Genomic DNA, 21,221 nt, shown 5'->3' with positions numbered 1-21,221 from the left:
TGTTGAAGAGTTCCTTGCTGTTGTGAGTGTTGTTGTCTAGTCGCTCTTTGAATGAAGTCCTTTCGGTGGAGCGGATCAGCTGGTGGTGTTCACGGGTGGCGATCTTGAGGGCTGTCATGTTTTCTGTGGTTCGTTCCCTGCGCCAGGTTTTTTCGAGGGTTCGGCAGGATTTCTTGGATTCTTTGAGGGCGTCCGTGACCCATGGGGGTTTCCTGATGCTGGTCCAGCTTGGGGGGCTTTTAAGTGGAGCGAGGTTTTCGGCACAGTTGATGATCCACTGTGTGAGGCTGTGGGCTGCGTTGTTGGCGACAGTGATGTTGGCTGGTGGGTTTTGGCTCAGTGTTGAGAGGAGCTGCTCTGTGGAGATTTTGCACCAGCGTCTGCGGGGGATTTGTTGTGTGCGATGGTGGTGAGTCTCCTGTTTGAAGGTGAAGTGGACGCATCTGTGGTCGGTCCAGTGTAGCTCGGAGTAGTGGCTGAAGGAGATGTGGTTGCTGGTGGAGAAGATGGGGTCGAATGTGTGGCCAGCGGTGTGGCTTGAGTCCGAGGTTGACGAGGTTGTCGAGCAGGGTGGCGGTGTTGTTGTCGTTGTTTTGCTCCAGGTGGAAGTTCAGGTCCCCGAGGAGGATGTAGTCTGGTGAGGCTAGGGCGTGCGGGCTGATGAAATCTGTGATGGTTTCGCTGAATTGGGCGCGTGGGCCCGGGGCTCTGTAGACAAGTGTTCCTCTGAGGGTGGTTCTGGGGTCGGTGTGGATCTGGAAGTGTACGTGTTCGGCGGCGAGGGGGGTGTCTTCGGTGGTGGTCGTGAGGTTGATGGTGTTCCTGTAGATGATGGCGATTCCTCCTCCGGTTTGGTTGATGCGGTCCTTCCGGGCGATCTTGTAGCCGTCGGGGATGGCTATGGCAATGTCTGGAGCCGAGGAGGCGTTCATCCAGGTTTCTGTGATGAAGGCGACGTCTGGTGCTGTTGTGTCCAGGAGGTCCCATAGTTCGATGGCGTACTTGTAGACGGAGCGTGTGTTGAGGGGGATGCACTTGAGGTGGTTGTTGTTGCGAGGGCCAGTGGGCGATCTGCAGGTTCGGTGGAATGTGTACTTGCAGGATTGGCAGGTGAAGGGTCCATGGGTTCGTTTAGGGCTGGCTTGGTAGCAGGTGGCCGTTCGTCCGGTGTTGGGGGCGTAGAGGGAGGTGGCGTCGTATCTTAGTCGGGTGTTTTGAGTGCGGTGGGGGCCAGGGGTTCTGGCGCTGGGTGCGGTCCAGGCGCGGATGGGCGCAGACGGGCTTGCCTTTGGCGCGCCAGTGGCGCGGCCGCGCAGCGGCCATCATAAGAAGGAAGGGGGGAGGAGGGGTCAGCTGGGAGGCGGGAGGGAAGGAGAGCAAATGGGAGCAGGGGGGCGGGGCCGCAAGGGTGGCAGCGGCGGGAAACGAGCAAAGCGCTAAGGACAGGATGAGAATGGAGAATGGGAAAAAGAAACAAGAAAGGAATGACAAAGGAGGAAAAGCAAGAATCTACCTGGCAGGGGCCTGGGCAGGCGGAGCTGCAGCGGCGGGGAAGCGACCTACCCGAGGGTCAATCTGTAAAGCGCACTACTCACCCGTGAGGGTCTCAAGGCGCTGAGAAGGGGAGAGGGGAGAAGGGAGGGAGAGGTGCTGCTACTGCTCGAACAGCCAGGTCTTGAGACGTTTCCTGAAGGTAAGAAGGTCTTTGGTCTGTCGCAGGTGGGTGGTAAGAGTGTTCCACGTTTTGGCATCACAAAGGTAAAAAGCAGAGAGCTGCCAGAGTGAGCTGAAGGGGCAGGGAGTGGCTTTAAATGGATTGAAGAGGCCCAAAATGGCTTCAGAATTATGCTGTCTCAGTATTCAGTACTAGCACATTAATTGCAGCAGCCGTGTGTTTAAGAGAAGGGCTTTGGGCACCGGCACATTTTTATTTACAAATTAAGCACAGGTGTGGCATATCTGTGCTCTGATGGATGTATGTGAGGTGTTCTGCCTAATATGTTCTGGTTAATGTTTGATTGGTCAGTGTTTGACTACATGTCAACTTAGTGTTCAGAGGACGATATTTATTGGAGCGATGGAGTAAAATATCCACTTGTCCTGATGAAGAAGCCGCCTTCCGACTTTACTCTAGACATTGACAGGAACTGCCATTACCACAGTTTCTGTCAATGAGTTAATAGTTTGACGGATGTCTCTGTCAAGCATGGCACCCAGTGGTCAAAATTGTAACTGGTTTTCATTTCTTCAAAAACAAAATCACAAAGAGTGTTTTTCATTTTGAAAAAGTAAAAACTAATAACCCCCACATCATGGGAATGTTCTCCAATGGTGTGGGGGTCATTTAATTTTTTTTACTGTCCCTTACTTTTCCCCAGCAGCAAGCAGTCGTAAAAAGTGGCCATTCGACTGCCCACTCTAAATCAGATGGGCACTGGAATGGATACGTCTCCAACTGCACTTACTCCGTCAGGCCATCACAGAAGTGTCACCGATGGTGATGGAGTAGGTTTCTTCGCCGACAAAGTTAATTTCCTCCTGCCTGTAAATCAGGTGTGAACAGAACTTCGCTTTACATGTCTTAGCTGGCACGTGATCTTGAGAGCCACTGTTGATGTCTTGTTATTTACTGGCTGAGACAGCCAATACATACATAGGTGAGATTACCACCGCCCCTTTAAGTGTTGTTATCGTATGTGTCATCCGTCTCCTCGCCGCTACGGGTACAGCCACAGGCATTCGCTGGTTAAACAATATGCAAATAGTGCATTCAATGTTAGTCGGCCTGGACTGATATTTTGCATTAGCACTGATACAACTGTCAAAGTACTGTCTTCAATCTGAACTTTGTAAAAGAATATTTAAAACAAGCTGCGTAGCACAGTACAAGGAGGCAATGTAGCATAGTCGCGAGCGGTGCAATTAGGCAGTATATACCGTTCTGTAAGGATTAGTGAACATGGATGTAAACCAGCGTGATTCATTTCTTGATGCTCAATTTGAGCAACTAAATGATGGCCTAAATTTAAATTAAAAGCGCAGCATGAGAAGGCTAGCTTATGTATCGGCGTGATGGCTTTTATATTAAACGGTTTACAGGAAGGCTGTTGTTTATCTTTGCAGCAGGTTGTCATGCATATTAATGAGACCCAGGTGTTAGCGCCCTACTGCTTTCCTTCCGACTGGAAGATATGTACGTTTAGTCACCTCTCCCACAAGCCTTTGCGACGCTTCCAATTGAATCCGAACTAAGTCTACTGGATGCAATTCTTAATCCTTGGCGCATTTCTGATTATGCTGCCCGCTCTTGCTAGGGCGAGTCCTAGGGGGCCTTGCGACTCCCTGAGAAGAAATGTTAGCTCAAATGGATAATAGGCAAGGTCACTTTTATTTACCGTTTTTTCACTGCGCCTTCCCCAGGAAGCAGCCATCCCGGGACCCCGTCTTTTGCCTGAAGTGAAAGTCCCTGCTAATTACAGCGGCAGTGATGTGCGGGCCTGACAGGTATTGAATACCCCTCTCCTGAGAGGAGCCGAGCGAGCCGTGGTGCGACGAAGGGGTTGTTCTAACAACAAACTCGACTTCTGCAGATCCTTTTAGGTCTGGCACGACAGTGTATCTCTGTTAGACCTAATGCGTTCCTCAGAGCTTGAAGACGCGTTACCGAGAGAGGGGCTTGTCTCCGACCGCTTTAATTATCTTAAGTACAGAATATGATTGGTCAAGCGTCGTGTGCTTCAACTGGAAAAGATTGGTTGTATTACACTTTTTGAGCTGTAGGAAAATGGATTCTCAGTGCAGCGGGAGTGTGTTTGTATTATGGTGACAATTGCACAGTACAGGGATTGAATGGCTCTCAATGCAGCGTTTAAACTCAGGTCACCTATACTTGTGAATGGTAGTTTTTTGGCTGCTGTCTTCCTTTCACTTGCGAATGGTAGAGATGGCTGTATCTCTGGACTCAAGGCAAGGAGTGGGCTTTCAAGCACGCACAGTCAGTGACAGGAGAGGCCAACCGAGCCCCAGTAAGCCATCAGGCGTAGCCTATCTTTAAGGATCCTAAAAGAACGTAGGTTCACCTCCAGTGCACAATAGCAGGGTCCACGCCTGTCGAAGATGATGTTCCCTGAGCTGGAATGAAACTTGCTTTGGGGCAGCAGTCCACTGCAAGGCAGTGCCAGTGCATTTTAGAAGTTTAATATTGCACTCAACCAGGGTGAGGCACAGTTTCGTTTTTGAGAGGGGCTTCCGGAAGCGCAATTCTTGACATGCTCCCAGTATGCTTTGTGGAAGCTGGTGTCTATGTGCTGGCTGCCCGGTAGAGGCTAGAGGGAGAATCTCTAGAGGCCTGCTGTGCCAAGACACCTGGTGCACATCTCTTTGACAGGACCTGAAGATAACGTGGTTGAAATGGAACATGGGACTGTTATTGTTTGTCTGTGGACAGTAACCATCATTCATCTGGTGCTCACTGTAACATGATTTCCGCAATCAGCTAAGGATAACCCTGATGGGCGGTGCATGGAAGGGGTTTGCAAACACTCTTCTGCCCACACATGTTCTGGTGTTCACAATCTTTATTGTAAACCAATGCATGTCATTCTCAACATCACTTACATTCATTAAAAAAAAATAAAGAGGCTTCCATTTGTCCAGGTCATTGGACCAAATGTATAAGCAGAGGACACTATGCATCAATCCTTGGTGGTGTGGCTGTACACCAAAAGTCGATAAATAGTGTAATCAGTTGAGACCCGGGCAAAGCTTATGAGGAGAGCTACTCCTTCAAGACCACAGGGTGAGGAGACTGAAATGGCATAAAGTCACGGACCTGTTTGTTGGTACTCCCCTTCTCTTTTCTACTTTTCTATTTCAACCTCTGATTCTTTGCTAACTTCTTCCTCTGGCTCTGTCTCTCTACCTACCCCTACTGCAACCCTTCCACCGATCAATCTACCTCTTTCTCTGCTGCCTTACCTCTTGCTCTGTCAACCCTCTCTTTGGGTCGGGGTTGACCCTACCCTTTACCTCTTACTCTACTTTTCTTTCTACCTTTCTCTAACTTACTCTTCACCTCTCCTCCCTCTGCTTACCTTACCTCTCTCTTGCTACCTCAACTTTTGCTACTTTACATCTCTGTCTCCCTCTCCATTCTGCCGTACCTCAACTCTGCCCAGACCCTCAGCCATTAAATCGGACACTTTCTCTCTACTGCGTTTCCCTATGTGCCCCTTCCTCCAACTATGTGTCTCCTCTCTGTACCATGCTCTACATCTCTTTCTCAGTGTCACCTAACGTTCTCTATTGTGTTTCTCATCTTATTTAAACTTCCCTTTTCTACTCCACCTCTGTTTTGCTTCTCTTGCTACCTATTGTGATATCTCACTACACCTACCCCTCTCTCTATGACAACTCTCTCTACTGTCCTCCTTCAAATATACCTCTTTCTGTCTCACCTTATTCTATCTCTCTTTCAAAATCCCACCTTCCTAGGGCTATCTGCAACTATCTCTGATTCCCTACCTCAGTACCCACCTGTTTCTTACTGCTCCCTCTACTCCACATTGCTGCTCTGTTCCCATCTCACTTCCCTGAATCTTTCCTCTACCTCTTAACCCCTTTCAACTCATTTCTGTTTTTACCTTTCCCCTGCTCTCTCCATCTCTTGTATTCATCTCTCTCTCTACCTTTCTCTCACCTGCCTCTCTACTTCAACACTTTTCTTCACCTCTCTGTCTCATCTCTCTGTCACCCCAATCACTCCGTCATCTCTGTCTACCCAGCATCTCATCACCTCTCACAGCTGACCTCTCAGTTTCCCTCACTGTTCACCCTCATTTCAACTTCCCAACTCCCTTCTTTTTCTACCTCTGTTCCCTTGTACCTCAGTGTTAGACTTTTCATCCTTAACATTTTGCCTCTGTTCCCAGGTTGTTGATGTGTGCTGGACTCTGATTTTGCTGTTTTGTTACTCTGGGCACTTTACCATGGCTAACCAGTGCTACAGTGCAAGTGCTCCTTTACAAAATGTGTATGTAATTAGCTTATCCATGATTGGCATATTTGATTTACTGGTAAGTCCCTAGTAGAGTGCACTAGAGGTGCCAGGGCCTGTAAATCAAATGCTACTAGTGGGCCTGCAGCACTGGTTATGCCACCCACACAGGTAGCTCTGTAAACATGTCTCAGACCTACCACTGCAGTGTCTGTGTGTGCAGTTTTAACTGTAAATTCAACTTGGCAAGCGTACCCACTTGCCAGGCCTAAACCTTCCCTTTTCTTACATGTTAGACACCCCTAAGGTAGGCCCTAGGTAGCCCCAATGGCAGGGTGCAGTGTATGGTTAAGGTAGGACAAATTGGCCCTCATTTTAACCTCAGCGGTCTTTTTGCAAGACTGCTGAGGTACCGCCGTGCTGAAGACCGCCAGTCTTTTTTCGGACGGAGAGCCGCCAGCAGCCATACTGGGGGTCGGCGGGGAAGTGGAGGCTGCTCCAGCGCCACATCATCAGAACACCGCCCACCGAATCACTTATAGTGCCTACCGCCATGGATTTCGTGGCAGTACAGAACCCCAAGAAATCCATGACTGTATACGGGGTTGTGATACCGCCAGCAGTGTAGTGACAGCCGCTGGTCTGGAGACTGTAGTCTCCAGCCCAGCGGTCGTTACCACCCTGGCGGTCCGAGTGGAGAAGTGGCGTTTTAGCATGGCGGTCACCGCCATGCTTGTAATGACATTTTTTTTTCCGCTGGCCTGTGGGCGGTATTACCGCCATTTCCCCACCAACCGCCAGGGTTGTAATGAGGGCCATAGTAATGTGTTTTATAAGTCCTGACAGTGAAATATTTCTAAACTCATTTTTCACTATTGCAAGGCCTGTCCCTCTCATAGGTTAACATGGGGGCTACCTTTAAATCTGATTAAAGTGTAGATTCCGTTTGGGAGCGGATGGACATGTGGAGTTTGGGGTCTCTGAGCTCACAATTTAAAAATACATCTTTTAGTAAAGTTGATTTTAAGATTGTGTGTTTGAAAATTCCACTTTTAGAAAGTGAGCATTTTCTTCTTATACCATTTCTGTGACTCTGCCTGTTTGTGGATTCCCTGTCTGGGTCAGTTTGACAGTTGGGCTGGTTGCACCTCACACTAGACAGTGACACAAAGGGAGCTGGGGTGTAGCCTGCATATCCTGATGAGCCATCTGTGCTAGGAGGGAGGGGAGGAGTGGTCACTCAAACCAGAAAGGGCTGTGCCTGCCCTCACACAATGCAGTCTCCAACCCCCTGGTGAGTGTCTGGGGCCTGGCCTGAGCAAGGCAGGATTTCACATTTAAAAAAGACCTGGCTTGAAGTAGGCCTACTTCAAAGGGTAAAATGGGTATAAGAAGGGCACCCAAAACCACAGACTTTAGAACACTTCTGGAAACCAGGAGGAACCTCTGCCTGAAGAAGAGCTGAAGATCTGAGGAAGAAGAGCTGCCCTGCCTGTGACTGTGCTTTGCAGAGCTATCCTGCAGTTGCTGCTTCTGCCTGTGCTAGAGGACAAAGAATGGACTTTGTGTTGCGTTCCTTCTTCTGAAGATCTCCAAGGGCTTGATTTAGAGCTTGCCTCCTGTTAATTGAAGTCTCAGGGACAGCAAAGACTTTTCTCTGCCAGCACCTGGAGTCTCTGGAGAGACTCCTAATCTGCCAAGTGGGGCCCATCCAGTTCCTGGGACCCTGAAAGGAGAAGCTGGCAGCCTAAGAGGGAGAAATCCACCCACCGACCGTGGTGCAGGGAAAATATCTACCCAACTCTGATCAGTGGCTGAAAAATTGACGTGCCGTCATCTTCGTGGCTGAAAATCGACGCTCGCCTTCCCGAAGATCGGCGCGCAGGGCTGGAGAAACGATGCACAGCATCGCTGACAGAGGCCGGTGAGATCCCATCCCACGCTGCGTGGTTTTCGGATCATCGTGTGGCTGGATTTCTGACACAAACACTGCTGGGCGTGTAAAATGACAAAAGGCCTGCCTGGACCCGAGAGTGCTGTCTGGATTGACGCATCGCTCTCCTGCGGAGAAAAGAAACAACGCATGCCGACCCGATGAAAGGAGAAATGACACAAGCCCTTTTTGATGCACACCCGCCCGAGCGGGGTTATTTTTGATGCACCCAAGGTACATTTTCATGCTAACAGCGTTAGTGTGTGTTTAAAACTACATGAAGACTCTTTTTGATTTTTAATTGATAACTTGACTTGTGGATTGTGGATTTTTGTCGCTTTGGTCTTGTTTTGTTTAGATAAATATTTCCTATTTTTCTAAACCTGTGTTGTGTCATTTTGTAGTGTTTTCATTAAGTTAGTGTGTGTGTTGGTACAAATACTTTACTCCTAGCACTCTGAAGTTAAGCCTACTGCTTGTGCCAAGCTACGAAGGGGGTGACCGGGGGTTAGCTGAGGGTGATTCTCTTTTACCCTGACTAGAGTGAGGCTCCTTGCGGGTAACCTGACTGCCAACCAAAGACCCCATTTCTAACAGAACTACAGACATGGAAAAAGATGGTTGATTGATTTTCTCTCCTTATCTTTTTTGTCACTTTGGGAACTATGGCCCATCAAGGATAAAGTCCGTCAATTCATAAGAAAAACCTTTTCACGTTGTTACATTATTACAACAATAGAGGATTTTTTTCAATAAGAATGCCCAAAACTTTTTTCTTTGACATTCGCATTGTGATTATTGAAGAACCACTATTCTGTTGAATTAATTCTTGGATACATTATACCAAGGGGAGAGTTTTTCATGTCTATGTAAATGTTGCAATCATCTACTGTTTTGTCTAGGCAGTTATTTTACTCGGTATGTTTGAGTTTGTGTGATTGGGTGTTATTATACCTGTTTTGTCTGTCCTAGGGGATATTGGATGTTTCTATACCATGTCTTTTATACGTATCAGGTGTGTGATCTAATAAAATATATAATTTACAGTTATTCAGTTTTGCTTTTTGTAGATTGCTATTTGTTTTTTCTATATTTGGCTTGTTGTCCTATTGTTTGTAGGTAGGGATTCTGTTATTTTCAGAACCCTTATCTGAAGGTGGGTTTACTTTAGTTGGACTTATCTTTCCCTATCCCACTTCAGATTTTTGTTATTGGGGAGCCCTTGTTTTTTTTTTTATTAGTTCCCACAGCCGTGCTGCTTAGGGTTTGTTGTTGTCTTTGTTAGTCGGTTCCTTTGTTCTGTCTTTGTTTGTCGCTTTTTGTTGTTTATCCTATTTTTTTATTTTGTTTTTTTTATTTCTTTCCCTAGTTTCCTTTTTCTTCTTCTACTCTTTTCTTGGGTAGGTACTCTCCCAGTTTGGATCCTGGCTGGGCTTGGTGTGCCTGTATTTTTCTCTCTCTTAGATTCATTTTTTTTTCCTCACTTTTGGAGCGTCTCTAATATTGGGTGATTTTTGGTCTTTGCACCCCTATGTCCATTATGGACTCTTTAAAAACATTTGGTCTCTCTGAAGATTAATTTCTAGCCTTAGTTGGCAGGGACATAGATGGTGGCGATTGGAGTGTGGTGCTTAAGGAACATGATGAAGATGGATTGACTTTGATTAATCTCAAAAACAAAATGAAAAGAGTTGAAGCAGGTGCTAACTTTATCCTAGAATACCTGAAGGCCGGAGTTATTCCAATGGGCTTTAAGGTTAGGAACATTCCTGGGCTATTTGCAGACGTACATAAATTCTTAGAAAAATGGTCTCTTATAGCCAATCGATGTTCAAGGGATTGGATGATGTTGAGTATGGAGATAGCAAGATAAATAATTAGCTTTCTCGAAAATGAAATTATTGCCCTTGAAAGTAAGATTAAACAAAACAACACACTAGAGAAAGCAAAGAGAACTCTAGATAAGCTAGAGGCAGAGATAGAAACATACCATGAATATTAGATTAAGAGAAAGATGGACAAATTCAGAAAGGATTTACGACTTTTTTCACAAGATAGAGTCTATCCTTATTTGAGAGAAAAATGTTATTTATAAGAGACGAGTACTGGATCTAATATGAACAACACCTTGTATAACCAACAGAGAATCACGTTCTCAGATACCTCTGAATCAGATGGAGAGGGAGGATCCAACAGACATGATCTCACAAATGATAAAGTAATAAGAACAAGTGCTTTTTTAGACCACCGGGGGAGCTGGAATGGCTCCCGGGGACAATCACAGAACAGAAAGAGAGGAAGGCCTTATCATTAGGGGGACGGATCCCATCAGTTTCTACAAACAAGGAGACAACAATATTGGAAAACACAAATGTAGACAAGGCACTTCCTATTTTCTATCTTACTAGCTTCCAGTTGAAACAGGTGGATGTAGAGCTTTTAGGCAAATGCCTCACATTCGCCCCTAGTCAGAGGATTAATAAATTTGAAATAATGAAAGATAGTCAGGCCTTTTTTTGCAAAGTCAGACTTAAGAAATTCCTTTAGAATAGGGAGACCATTGATGATCGGATTCTGGTGGCTTTTAAACCCCAGTCCACATTTACTCCCAATTTAGATCAAATAGGCCCTGAAGCAGGTGTCTTTGAAAGAAGAATCTCGGATAAAATCAAACAGGTACTTAGATATGTTCTAATGTTATAATCAAGGAAGTCAGCATAGGAGCTGCATGCGCCCCTACTGTGGCGAATATTTATATGGGTCTTTTTAAACCAAGCACATATATAACGAAATTGCTCCTTTTTTTGAAAACCTTACTCATTGGGGCCGCTATATTGATGACATCTTTTTCATTTGGGAGGGGGAGGAAGACTATCTTCAGGAATTTTTTGAGTGGCTCAATGCATGTGATAACAACCTCAGATTTACCCCTCATGTGAGCAATCAGAAGGTTGAATTTTAGATATTCTCATTTCTGAGGTAGAGAGACATCGCCAGGTGACTTTATATACAAAACCTACTGCTAGAAATACTTTGTTGCACTTTGGCAGCTACCATCCTAGTTGCCAATGACAGAGCATCCCGTTTAGTCAGTTCCTCAGGATTTGGAGGAACTGTAGTAATATAAGTGAATATGACAGAAATGCTAAGATAATGAAAGAAAATTTCCGTCAGAGAGGTTACCCGTACAGGGTAATTCGGGATGCATATAAAAGGGCCAAATATTACAATCGGTACACCCTTCTTGAACCACATCAAAAAATAAACAAACTAGGATGGTATGCATTATTAGACATTCTAATATTAATAACAAGATACAAGGAATTATCAATACACCCTGGAATATTTTAAACATTAATGAAGAACATGCCCCCCTGCCTAGACAATGCCTGCTTATAAAATAAATTCCAACTTGCGCGACAAGCTGGTAAAAGCGAGGCTTACGAGAGACAATGTATTCCTACAGAAGCGCATTGCAGGAACTAATCCTGTTTTGGGCAATCACCACTGTGGAGTCTGCCACGCATGTGCTCAAGCCATTGTTTCGGTACAATAAGAAAACAATCAATTTAAAGGCCATGACTAACTCCCAAAGTTCTAACATCATATATTTTATTATGTGCCCTTGCCACTTAGGATATGTGGGAGAGACAGGAAGACAATTTAGGGTACGCTTCAGTGAATATAAGTCAGCAATCAAGAACCAGCAACTTCAGGCTCCCTTAGTTTATCAATGTATGGAGAAGGGACCTCAGCAGGGCGATTTGAGGTGAACCATAAAACATCACAACACCTCAAGGAGACACAGACAAATATAGAAGGAAAAGAGACGTTTTGGGGATTTTTTTTTTTTAGATACAGTACACCAAGGACTTAATGATAAGGTATTGTGGGAAAATGCCTTTCTCTGATAGGTTTTCTGCTCTCTCACATGCCTTACACATTTATAATATCTTTTGCTAATTTGATCTTCTCCTCTATGTTGTGATAAAGGCTTCCAATATTGATCATGGCCATTTTACTTGGGAATAGGCAGTTTTAATGGCATACACATAGATTTTTCATTGTCCTGGTTAATGGAGGACCTTATTGTCATCTTCACGAATGATATTTGACATTGGGCCCTGTGGGCTTGAGTGTCTCTCGGCAAATGCCTCCCTTCGGTAGGTTATCTGCTCCCTCACATGTTCTATACATCTATAATATGTCTTGTTAATTCAATCTTCTTCTTAATGTTGTGACAAAGGCCTTGAATATTGATTATGGCCATTCTCTTTGGTAATAAGTAGCTTTACCGGTAGACATATCAACTTTTTATTGGTCTTGCTGATGGAGGACCTTATTGTCATTTTCACTTATGATATTTGTTGGCACACGCCTTAAATCTTTTCCCTTTGAGGGTGGGATCTATAGCACTCGTAGGACAGCAGAATATTTGGTAATCTGAGTGCTTCTTGGTCCATCTGGAAATACATATTTTCCCAATATAGATGCCCAACTGAGTAAGGGCACGTACCTCTTTGTTTCACCATTGATATATAGTCCTATCATGGGCTTTGTTATTTATTGCTGTTGCTAGATATGTTTCCCATATAACTGCTTGAAGAAAGGCCAGAGTAACAGTGGACGAATTGGTTGAATACTGCATTTTTCCTGGCTTGTGTATTTGATTTTCTCTCTTGTTACAATATACTAAGATCACGGTCCAGCATTTCTATTTAGACATTGGACATTTTCTTTGTCTGTCATCTATTGCATTACTGTGACGTCTTTTGTGAGCAAGTTAATGCACACTAAGAGCCTTGATATAAGGTCCACATTTGATTGTTATCTTGTTTTAACTGGGGCTAGGTCACATAAATAGTGGATCTATTGGTGGCATTCTACAGCTATCTTGGCTTGGGTAGCAGAATTCCATTCATTTTCACCATTCCAAGATGATTCCAAGAATATCTCGGTCGGACATTGTTGTTGTCCATCATCTATTGTTCTGCTGTTACGCTTCTTGTGGGCGAGTTCCCGTACACCTGGAGCTTGTCGGCTGATATAAAGGCCTGTGATTCTTCTGTATATACCGCAAATTCGAAATAAGTCAGGACGAAGACCAGGAGGACAAAAGATTGATTGTTGAGACTTTGTTTAATCTGCTGATATGATGGATCGGCTTTAAAAAGGTAAGAACCTTGAGGACATATAGAATCTAACATATAGGTGTGAGGAATCAGGTCGGGTAACTTTCACCCTCCAGGAGATAGTTTTGCCCCTCTGATGTGGTTGGCGTTCTGTGCCTTTTTCTATCTCCACACTAGGTATGTGAATTCCCAATAGAATATATCACAAGAATCTTTCACCGTGTGGACAGGTTTGGAGTTCGGAGAGCTTATTACTTGACAGTAAGTGCTGTTTGAGAAAGAATCCACTTCTAGGGAATCAACTCATGGCACGCTGGTTTATTTTAATGTATTTCTTTCCGGTTTGGACATTTCTATTAGAGCTTTGTACAAACACATTGTATTAACCTAATGTGGCTCGTGATATCAAGTATTCAGTTTTCATGTGTTCCGGTGCATACATAGATAGATGGGAAGTAGGCTTCTTCTGTGTGTGATTCTCTCTCTGTATGCACATTACTAGTATCCATGGCACTAGGATTCATTTCAGATAGCACTTTGTGTTTTCTTTTCCTTTTTTTCTTCCTTTTCTTAGTTTTTTTTTGTTTCGTTTTTTTTTTTTAGTTCTTTTGTTATTCAAGCCAATAGATATAAGTTATTGTTTCTACATTTTAGGAATCCAGTTGATGACAATTATAGCCTCTCCTGGGATGGTTATATTTATTTGAATGATATGTGCCCTGAAGATGGTGAGTGACCCTTGGTGGCCACTTTTCACCGAAACGTTTGTCAGCACTACAGACCTGGACAAAGACGGTTGATTGGATTTGCTCTCCTTATCTTTTTTTTCACTTTGGGAACTATAGTTCATGAAGGATAAATTCCATCCATTCATAAGAAAAACTTTAAAACTTTTTCATGTTATTACATTATTACAACAGTAGAGGATTATTTTCAATAAGGATGGTAAAAACATTTTTCTTGGACATTTGCATTGTAATTATTGAAGAACCACTATTCTGTTGAATGAATTCTTGGGTACATTATCCCAAGAGGAGAGTTTTTCATGTCTATGTAAATGTTGCAATGATCTACTGTTTTGTCTAGGCTGTTATTTTACTCGGTATGTTTGAGTTTGTGTGATTGGGTGTTATTATACCTGTTTTGTCTGTCCTAGGGGATACTGGATGTTTCTATACCATATCTTTTATACGTATCAGGTGTGTGATCTAATAAAATATATAATTTACAGTTATTTTGTTTTGCTTTTTGTAAATTGCTATTTATTTTTTCTATATTTGGCTTGTTGTCCTATTGTTTGTTAGTATGGATTCTGTTATTTTCAGAACCCTTATCTGAAGGTGGGTTTACTTTAGTTGGACTTATATTTACTTTGATAAACAAATAGATTACATTACACATTTGACAATTTGGAGCTACAAAGAAGAAAAATAGAATTGTCTGCCTATAACTACTGTTCAATTTTAACCCCAAACATAAGAGTGAAGCTATCGACAAAAACACACAAGTAGTTTAATGTCATGCCTGAAAAATAGTTTATGGGGTAGACTTTTGGGTCTTCTACTATCAACCAATTTTTTATTGCATTTTATTTATGCTGTGAATTAAAAAAATATTTAGAGAAATTAAATGCTTCTGAATAGCCATGCCTTGTGAATACTGTGCACACAGCTACTCTACTCAGCATAGCTAAATGGAATGCCCTTTGTGCTGCCTCCACAGGGCATTGATGCACACCATGCCCTGTGTGTACTTCAGGGAGGGGCTAAAGTTGTACATAAAGTGGTCACCAGAAGACAGGCGAGCTTTAGTCTGCAGAAATGACCACCAATCTTGGACATTAAGAAAAAAACAAGGTCTACTTCTCAGCATACCTTGGATGTGAACTAGAACCTGGAGCGTGTAATGTGTCTGTGGGCATTGATGTATATTGAAGGCCATATAATGGTTCTTTCATAGAATATCCTGGAATTTGCCAGGGGATAGCACTTCATGCAAATGTTAAGACAATTCATGATACAATTCATTTATAAGTACATGAATACCTTTTTGGGCATGTAATTAGATTGGTTGTCCATTCATCAGTGCTAATGACACATGTAATGGGCATTTCAAAAGCAGTCAGTTACTCCAAGGAGTATCCTGGCACTCTGCATGGCCGGTGAGACCTAAGTGAGAGGAGTGACACTAATCCTGCTTAAAAAGCCACGTTTTTAGTTTCTTGCAAAACTGGGAAGTTGCTAAAGTGCTCCATAGCTCAAATGGAAGTTTGTTCCATAGTGAAGGTCCTAGGACTGAAAAGGACCTGACCGCTATTCTGGACTGCCAAAGCTATGAATTTTGTCCAGAAGAAGATTGTCTGAGCACAGGTGCCAGGATGACACATAAAAGCAAATAATTTCTTTAAGGTAATCAGCGCCCGAATGTTGAATTGCCTTATGTATCAAGAGCAAAGTCTTGAAAAGGATTCTCAACCTAACAGGCAGCCAATGCAGCTCCTTAAGATGAGGGGAAGCATGCGCTCTCAGGGGCAAGTCTAGCATGGTACAGGCTGTTGCATTTTGGATCACCTGCAATTTATTAACCAAGTAATCGGGTAGGCTCAAGTGCAGTGCATTGCCATAATCAAGCCTAGATGTTTTTAAGGCATGTACTACCAATTTCCGAACATGAAGAGTAAGAAAAAGCAAGACTTTCCTCAGTACATGTAACAGACCAAAACGAGACCCAACCACTGCATTGACCTGGGGCAGAAAGGAAATCTCTCCATCAAGCTTGATGCCTAGATTTTTACCAATGCTAGTTTGACGTATTGATAGAGGAGCATCTACTGGCCAAAAGGACGGCTAGGACTCATTAGTTCTTCTCCCCAAAAAAGTAGCTCCATCTTTCCCGCATTACATTTAAGCTGAAGATGAGTCATCCATTGGAAGACTGATGGCAAACAGGATCGGATTTTTTTGCCACAGAACATTCCATCTCTACCCCAGGAAAACAGTAACTTGATGTCATCTGCATTCAAAATTATTTTTGCTCCCAGGACCTCTACCAGGAATGCAAGAGGAGTAAGGTAAATGTTGAATAGAATGGGGTTTAAAGCTGAGCCCCGAGGTAGTCCCACCAGGAGATCACAGGACTCAGATTTAAAAAGGTGGGCACAACACCTCTTGACCTCTTCCCTCCAGGAACAAGGCCAGCCAGTCTTGATGGCTCGGAGACGGGCCGGAAGAATGGAATGGGGCACTGTGTCAAAAGCTGCTGACAAATCAAGCATGATCAGCACAGCACTGCCCCGGCATCTCAGGTACCCCTGATGTAATCTACTCCCTCCACTAGTACTGTCTCTGTACTATAGTTAGGGCAAAAACCAGATTAACTTGGAGCAGGAAGTTATTACTTTGAAAGTAGTTGGACAGCTGATAGTTGATGTGCTTTTCCAGTACTTTTGAAAGGTCTGGAAGCAAAGAGATGGGTCTGTAATTGAAAGGATCCCCAGGATCAGCCTGGGGCTTCTTCAGCAGCAGCAATATTTTATCCTGCTTCCAGGCACAGTGAACTATAGCTGATGACAAAGAAGCATTCAAGAGGCTATTGGCCAGGGTGTTAATAGCATCAGCCTCTAAGGCCAAAAGGCCCAGAGGACATGGATCAGAGGGCAAACCAGACTTAAAACTATGGATTGCTAGTGACGATCCTTCTAGAGAGATCGGACCAAGCCTGTCCAGCGTAAGGGTCAAGTCTTGACATAGACTAGGCTGCTGATTATCCACTATGATCTCCACCTAAGACGAAAGTAGGAAACTGGCTTGAATATTCATAATCGTGTTCATGAAACATTGAGCCAATTATTGACACCGTTTTACTGTGGGCTCCTGACACCCAACACAAGTCTCCAGGGACATGAAGGCTTTCACAATTTAAGCAATTTTCCTAGGCTTATTACCAGCTTTTGTAGTCCTATTATTAAAGAAGGATTGTTTTGCATTTTTCTCTTTGTAATAGTTTTTCAACGCAGCTTTATACCTAACCTTAGCTGCCAGGTTGTAAGATTGCCTCCACTGTCTTTCAAGATATTTGCACTCACTCTTAATCTCTTTGAGGGAGTCCATGTACCAGGGCCAGGAAGACTTAGTTCGGAGTGGCCGCCATGGAAGTTTGGGTGCTAGTTCGCAAGTGGTAAAGCCAAACTAATTGTCCAAGAGGCCAGCATCTACAACTGCATCCCCTGAGAGAGTAGGTTTTCTCTCCTACAGTGCCCTAATGCCGCTTTTTGGATCTTATGAAAAGCTCTCGACACCCGAGACATCAACCCTCCTTTTGGTTGAATCCTCCTATCATAGGCCCACCTAATTTGATCAAGTAGTGGTCCGACCAAACTAACCGTGTAGGAATATCCACATCCACTATTACATTAGAGAATACTTGATCTAGAACATGTCCTGCTTGATGTGTATGTTCAAACACAAATTGGGACAAGGCCAAGAAAGAGATGCTTTCCCAAAAGGAGACTACCTCCTTATCAGTGATATCCATATGGAGGTTAAAGTCTCCCAAAAGAATAAAGTGTACATAACTCAAGGCCAAGGAAACACGGAGCTATACAAGGAATTGAGGAAGGGACCTGCCAGACCTGCGGGTCTATAAACTAGTACTCCCCCAAAGATTGATTAGGAGAGTGTGAGAGGCAAAACCTCAGAGCCTCCACTACTACCAGCCCCCCTATCGGGATTAGTGTACAATTGAAGATGACCCTGAAGATCATAGCAACTCCACCTCCTCTACCACTTTAGCTAACCTCTTTGCATATTTTGTAACCTTTAGGGATAGCAGAGAATATATCAGGGTCCAAGAAATCAGTTAACCAGGATTCAGTCAAAAATAGTAAATCATGATTCTCTTTAAGTAGGAGGTTGAAAATGTCAACAGCAGGGCTAGGCAGCAAACTAACATTCATCAAAGCTGCAGAAAAACTAGGAGTCCTACAACTCATAGACTGAGGCATCAATGTGTCTTTTTTGCGAGGATGTATAAGATTGATGTAATAGTCACAATGTATGCAGACAGCATCAGTTAAGATAAATGATTCGAAGGTCATGAGCAAACACTTCCTTGTGGTGGCTAAGTTTCCCAGTTGATCTGAGCTATAAGTTAACTGAGATTTACCTCCTCTGGCAGTTTGAGCAGAATGGCTGGCACTTGCCACTTCCAGTATGCGGACTGAGAAAGACGGGCTTCGCTTTGGCATGCCGTGGCGTGCTTTAAATGCATTTGTGCTTCAGGAAGCTAGAATCCACACGGACAAAAAATAGCGTCTCTAGCTGTCCCAGGAATAAAGGCTAGAAGTCAATGGCAGTGCAGCAAAATCATTTTTAGCTGCTCCATCTTCCGAATTAACAAACTATGCAAAACACGCAAATAAAAAGCCCAACCTTCAATTCAAAATCATATGCATTGGTACCAACAGCAGGTGCATGAGAATCACCTACTGTGGCAGGGAGACTACCAGTACGCATGTCTAAGCAGATCACACACACAGACATGCACACACACACATGCACACACACACATAAACACATACGCACACGCACACATCAAGAGTCTTTTATGTCTTGTTTGTTTTATACCTTAACACCCTGTTTAAAAAAAAGTACTAAGGAATTACTTATATTACTAATCCAACTGCATCAAACATCTTTATTTATCTTATCTCATAATATTCATTGACTGTTCTATATTGGCTGCCCATCTGCTGACTGCCATGTTGTCCACTCCTGCCCAACCAGTGCACTGAGATGTGGACTGACTCTTTTACCAGACGAATGGTATATACTGGTAGACCTACAGCTCAATCTTGTGCAATATGTATGCATAGCCACATTTATCTCCCCATAATTTTATGAATATGCTATTTATTTTTCCCCAAAATTATTATAATCATCTTGCCATTGCTGCATTAAATGAAAAATTACATCTGTTTAATTAGATGTCTTATCTTAATTTATTAATCTGACAAACGACATGGTTATTCTACTCTAGACACCCATGTCCCTATTACATACATTTGTTGAATAAAAGTTGTGATCCGAAAGTACATTAGTATCTTTGTCATATGTGTTTATATCGACTTATGAAAGATTTTCGTACTGGATTTATCCTAAAGAGCTTTATGTTCTTATTAATGTCACGTCACACAATTACATGCACTGAGAATATTTCTGTACACATATATTTTGATCTATGTATATCTAAGCAGATTTAATGATGTAATTGCACCTGGTGTCCATCAGACGTCAGGAGACATCGCGCAAGCAGCAATTTCTGTCATCCATCCTTTTGGTAAGGCTTTGACATCATTACATATACTACTACCTAAAATAATTTCCAACTTATTTGTAACCTTTCTTTTTTTAACATATGGATGCCCACTGTCCAATTTCTATCTTTTTAGTGAAGTTTTAATATATCTCTAGAACGTTTTACTACCTAGAGAACAGTAACATGAAATATTCATTTAACTTCAGCCACACTGCCACTAATGTTTTTTTCATTTTCTTTTCTAAACCAGCTGTCTGATCTATAGCACCTGTCTGCAGCCTTCTTCCATGATCCAAATTCAGCAGCTGATAGCTAAGTCAAGCTAATATTGGGATGTATTCATCTAAAAATGTTCATTATATTTTTACAGGTAAATCAACAATTTCTAATGTGGAAGACATAAAAGAACATTTTTGAAAAGCCTGACAACAATGCCTTATCATCTACAAGTAGAAAATGGTCTGCAGACCGAGAGAAAATCCTATTCTTCCCCAAGTTGCCATGTCTGCGGCCTTCCAAACTCTAGAGACGCGAGGAGTAGGAGAAGGGGGAGATTGTTGATCCCACACATTATAACATCTCAAAGAAGACCTCAAAGATGGCCAGCAGTCTCCCTCCTAGGCAACTCTTATGGATTGCAAGCCCCCTGTCAGAAGCTATAATGCCATTTATCCTTGTACTGGCTGAGCAGTCCTCTCTTAATCCCACTTTAGCTCTCAGGTATTCCAGCTCTCTGCTATGCCAGGTACAATTCCTCTCTTCTGAGGAAAAGCACCTGTGGTTAGGAGGACCACCCTGCATTCAACAATCTGCTTTCTACATACTCCCAGATGTGAACTTTTAGTGTTGGGGGTTGGCATAGACAAATATTTGCCTCTGAGAGGACATTTTAAAATAATATAAAAACACTGTAGATGGTGGTATTCACTACATGATGGAGATCCTGAGTGCCAGCCAGACACACCAGGAATAACTGCTGAGGGTGATGGAGGGATATCCCCATGTATTTGAAGGGATTAAAATGTCTCTCCAAGACATGGTAAAGTTTCATCAGAATCATTTCTGTTTGTCAAGATGGAGGATGCAAGGTGATATACTTTGAGATGCAAATGAAACAGGCCATACACAAAGGTGAGTGTGTCAGTCTACAGAGCCAAACTCTAAGTCCCAGTCCTCCCCGATGTCCTACCAACAACCACCTGGCACCTGGCACAGTGCCACCTCTTTACACTCCACAACCTCAGCCTCCACTAGGCTTGTTGTTGATCAGCTAGACATGGGAACTTATGCTTGCATGGTGAGACCAGACACCATGTAAGGACTGTCAAACAGTGGGATAGGTTTGAGTATTTAAGTACAGAGGGAGAAGGCATAATAGGGGATACAAGGACACCTGAAGGGGAGGGTTGGAACAAAGAATGAGTGGATTTTGCTGCTGTCCAAGAGGTCAGAAAACAGCACAATTCTATTTGCTGGTCAGCCCGTGCCTTCATCACCACTGCTATCTCTTGAAGGCTGATGGTCATGTATACAGGGGGGCGAGGTTGGAACACCATGTGAGGCCTCATTGGTGCCAGGGATGAATCTTACCCTCAGCCTCTTTTCTTTTTAGTGGGCCCTTGCAAGAAGAGGGATAGTAACAGATGGTGCAGCTGGTTGCCCCGTTGTTGTGGGGCCCTACTGGTTTCAGTTTCCGCTAAAGGAGGGTTGTGGTCCTGTAGCACTACTGTTGTTACTTCTTGTTGGCCAGCAGGAGCATCATTGTCTATCTCCTCCTGGAATGTGGTTTTCAGCTAGATCACCACTCCAGAGGTCTCCCCAGGTTCCACACAGAGGGGGTCATTCC

Source organism: Pleurodeles waltl, chromosome 2_1, assembly GCF_031143425.1.
Source record: "Pleurodeles waltl isolate 20211129_DDA chromosome 2_1, aPleWal1.hap1.20221129, whole genome shotgun sequence".
Lineage (NCBI taxonomy): Eukaryota > Metazoa > Chordata > Amphibia > Caudata > Salamandridae > Pleurodeles > Pleurodeles waltl.
The sequence above is the reverse complement of the archived record's forward strand: the minus strand, read 5'-3'. Positions refer to the sequence as shown.